A 4,017-nucleotide genomic window follows, 5' to 3' on the forward strand; every position below is an offset into this window, starting at 1 on the left:
TTGAGTTTTAGTTCTCAATTAACTATACAATCTTGGGTGGTTTTTTTAACTATACAAAATATCAAAAAGAGTTCACTTCTCACTGAAGATATGAGATGTAACCCTCCACCACCATACCACTAATGTGCTAAGAAGCACAAAAAGGAAGAGAATAAAGCAGAGTCTTTGTCTAAAGATTTGTCAGCTGAGAATTTAAAAGGGTATAAGCCAATGACAAACTTTCAAAAACAAGCCAGTACGGAAATACATCCAAATATAAAACAGACTGATAAACATACATGTTATTGTTAAGTACAGAAAAATGTTAATGTTAGAATCTGTGGGTGGTGACTGTAAAACTTACTACCTTTCTAAATATTTGCAATTTTTCATAATAAAATGTTCAGAAAAACAAATCATGTAACTCTACCTGCACCAGATGATGCATGCAAATGAACCTTTACAAAACATGACTCTGATTCACCCTCTCCTTGTCAAGAAGCATTTCACAGGTTGGGTCCCAACCCAAGCATTTCACAGTTAAAAATCAGGATGCAGAGAGAAAGCTGAATGAAACACATTTAATATTCAATTCAAGGAGTACTTGGTAATTTTTACAAAATTAGCATCAGCCTTTAAAAGTGAAAAAGATCCCCTAAGTGGCCTGATGTGATCTGTGAAAATGGTTCGCTATGCATTTGACCCAGAAAACCCCACAAGTCATGCAAGTCAAGAGGTTCAAATCTTTGTGGTCACTTTCAGAACACATGTGAAACTGCCTAGGTCATCAAGGGTACGCATGTACGAAATGCCACCAGGTAGCTGAAGGATGTCACTTTAAAGAAACAGTGTGTACCATTCTAACGTTATAATGGTGGAGTTGGTAGGTGTGCCTAGGCCAAACAGTGGGGCTAGACATAGGGTCAGTGGTCCAAAAGAAGTGCTGAATTTTTGCTGCCCAAGCTTAAAAATGCAGAGAGTAATGCTGAACTTCAGCTTCAGATGTAGATTCTCTGGTCACTGAGCATATCCAAGTGAGCAAAGCACCCAAGATGCCTCAATGAACTCTATAGAGTTCACGGACGCATTAACCCCTACATGAGCTCCCCTTGCCACATCGTGATGATCCTTACGGATAAGGAACAAATTGTTCCCAAACCAGAAGACAAGGTAGCACAAAAGAAAAAGATATCCTAGAAGAAATTGAAAAACAAAAACTTATGGCATGGAGACAGATGCAACACAAAACAAATGCAAACAACAGTGGAAAAAAGTGAAAAAGAAAAACTGGAAAGGACAGAAAAGTGATAACCTGAGAGAAAGATGACTAAGTCATCAAAAATGACCAATGACAGCTGGATAACAATCTGCATTTCAAGTGGCACTGAAACATTAGCAAAAGCTATTAAGGTTGATGTTTCTAAACCACTGGGGTACAATGAGAGCTTATCGACTTAAACACAGCAATTAATGTTATTAAACTTAACTGAAGAGGAAAAAGCAAGAAAAAATGCTTTGCAGAGTACCGACACGTTACTTATATCATTACAAGAAAAATATGGCATCACGTTACCAAGGCTACCACCGAAATAAAGGTGCTGAGTTACAAATCAATTGTAATCATCAATAAATTACAAGATGTAATTTAAATGTATCTTAAGAAGTCAGTCTGCAATAATACCTACCGTTTCACTAATTTCCTATGTGCCAGTCAGTGAGCTAACACTTCATGAATGTCTTATTGAAGCCTCATTACATCTCTATGACAGTTATCACTACCATTTAACAGAGAAGCAAAAACTAAAAACAACTAAATAACTTGCACACTAGTAAATCATTTATCATATTCAAACCAGGCAGGTCCTTCAGATTCTGAAACTTACGCCTCTAAACTATCATGTTCTATTGCCCTCCCAAACACTGAGACGACCCTGTAATCTCCAGGGCAATCAAAAACTTCACTAAAATGACAAGAAGCTGCTTTACTATCGGAATGAAATCAAATATTATGAACGCCTTACCTATATGGCATCAGTACTTTCAATAACTTTACAATACAGAGGGCATATGTCCAAATGAAAGTAAAACAAGATTATTGTTGAAAAGAAAAAAAGAATAGGAAAAGAGACATCATAAAGCAGTAATCAGTAACTACCAAATTCACTAAGAGCTATTTGGCAGTTTATTTGTTGACATTTTGTTTGCGCATAAGCGAGGCTGATTTAAAGTCAGTAACCTTTTCCCACTATCACATCCTATACTTATCAGTACCCAATACTGCTTAGCCTCTGAAATCTTGAACTCGTTTTTAAAAATATATTTTCATTTTTATTTATTTACTTTTGCAGTTTTGGTCAGGGCTGGGCTTGAACCCACCACCCCTGGTACATGGGGCCGGCACCCTACTTCTTGAGCCACAGCCGCCACCCGTGAAATCTTGAACTGTTAATACTCCAAATTTCTGATCACAACCCTACAACGTCCTAGTCCATAAAGGAGAAAGGATAAGAAAAGATTTAAAGTAAATAAACGTAGGTTAAAATTTGAACTCTACCCGTCCTAAATTCCTGGGCAAAGTATTTAATCTTCCTGGGCTTTTATATAACATAGGATGATAGCAGGGATGATACCTACAGCCTATGGTTGGAAAGATTAGAGGTAATGTATGTCAAGACCCTCAGAAGGTGCCAGGTGCATACCAGGCACTCAGTAAACAGTACTCCAGATCTACCTCCCAACATTAGTCCTGTAGCCTTCAGTCTCATACCCATCCTCCATTACACTCCACACACTGCTGGCCTAGTGCTACCCCCAGCTAAAACCCAATTCAAATCTTATTCTCTTGCTCTTCACTAGTTTTCCTGTCTCTTGTTAGATAAAGTCTGTATTCCTAAGTATAGCATACAAATCCCTTCAGCAACTATTTTTCCAGCCTCAACTCCTACCACATTTTGCTTACCCACCAATACCATGCAGTTTAAGCTTCAGTTAACAGTGAACTACTCTTAGCTTACATGCGCAGAATGATTTTGGTCTACCTATGTACAGTCTGTTCCATCTAACCAGAACTAAATACTAAAACAACATGTGTTTCACATTAACACACTACTCTAAGCTCTTGGGATATATACAGTAATAGAACCTCTGTAAGATGACCACCCAAGGGACTGTAACAAACTGGTCAACATAAGGAATAAGGCCTATTGTACTGACACATGTGGTCCAAATATGGTCTATGAAAATTAGTTCAACTTAAGGAAGTGGTCAATGTAGGGAGGTGGTCAACTACAGAGGACAGAGGTTTTACTGTATACAAATGACATAGCCCTGGTTCTTACAGTCGAATCAAGAAAGAAAAAGAATTATAATAAAAGGTCCAATCTGTAACCTGAATGACCCTCATCCTTTTCAGGTAATTCCTTAGGAAAGAATTCTGTGACCATTCCCAAACCACATATAGATTTCATAGCTCCTATGTTTAGCTTTCTTGACCTTTCAAAGCTACAATAAATCACTCACTACTGATCACTGGTGACTAGACTCCTGCCCCTACTCTTCCTCTAAGAATAAAATACACAAAATCTTAATGGTTTGTGTTAACAGCTAAGGTTATAGGATTAAATTATTTCACAGAATAGAGGGAGACTATTGGTAACAGTTCCCCCAACCTAATGGTCTCCACAATGAAGCTTTAAGACGTCTGATTTTACTTATAATCCATATGGATGAGTCCAAAAAATGTCAAAACAGCTATTTTCAAATAATCAATATCCTCGGTACTAGGAAATCTAAACATTCTAAAGTAATCCCATTAACTTCCTATTTTAAATACTTAAAAAATAAAATGCATATTCTTTACAGAAACTTCAAAAATATAAGAGTATAAAGAAGAAAATCCATGATCTGTAGCTTCCTTTTAGGATAGGTATATCCTGCTGTTCTTTAAAATGTGCTTTTGATAAGCTTATCAAGATTTTCATTCACAGGCTTGGGGCCTATGGCTCAAGTGGCTAAGACGCCAGCCACATACACCTAAGG

At 37.3% G+C, this 4,017-nt stretch overlaps 1 protein-coding gene across 1 annotated transcript in view; it reads right to left on the reverse strand.

Moving 5' to 3' along the window:
• Positions 1-4,017, reverse strand: part of DLD (dihydrolipoamide dehydrogenase) — a 30,429-nt gene that overhangs the window by 23,750 nt on the left and 2,662 nt on the right. The window lies entirely within an intron of this gene.

The sequence above is a fragment of the Otolemur garnettii genome, unplaced genomic scaffold (assembly GCF_000181295.1).
Source record: "Otolemur garnettii isolate 467f Iridium unplaced genomic scaffold, OtoGar3 scaffold00005, whole genome shotgun sequence".
Lineage (NCBI taxonomy): Eukaryota > Metazoa > Chordata > Mammalia > Primates > Galagidae > Otolemur > Otolemur garnettii.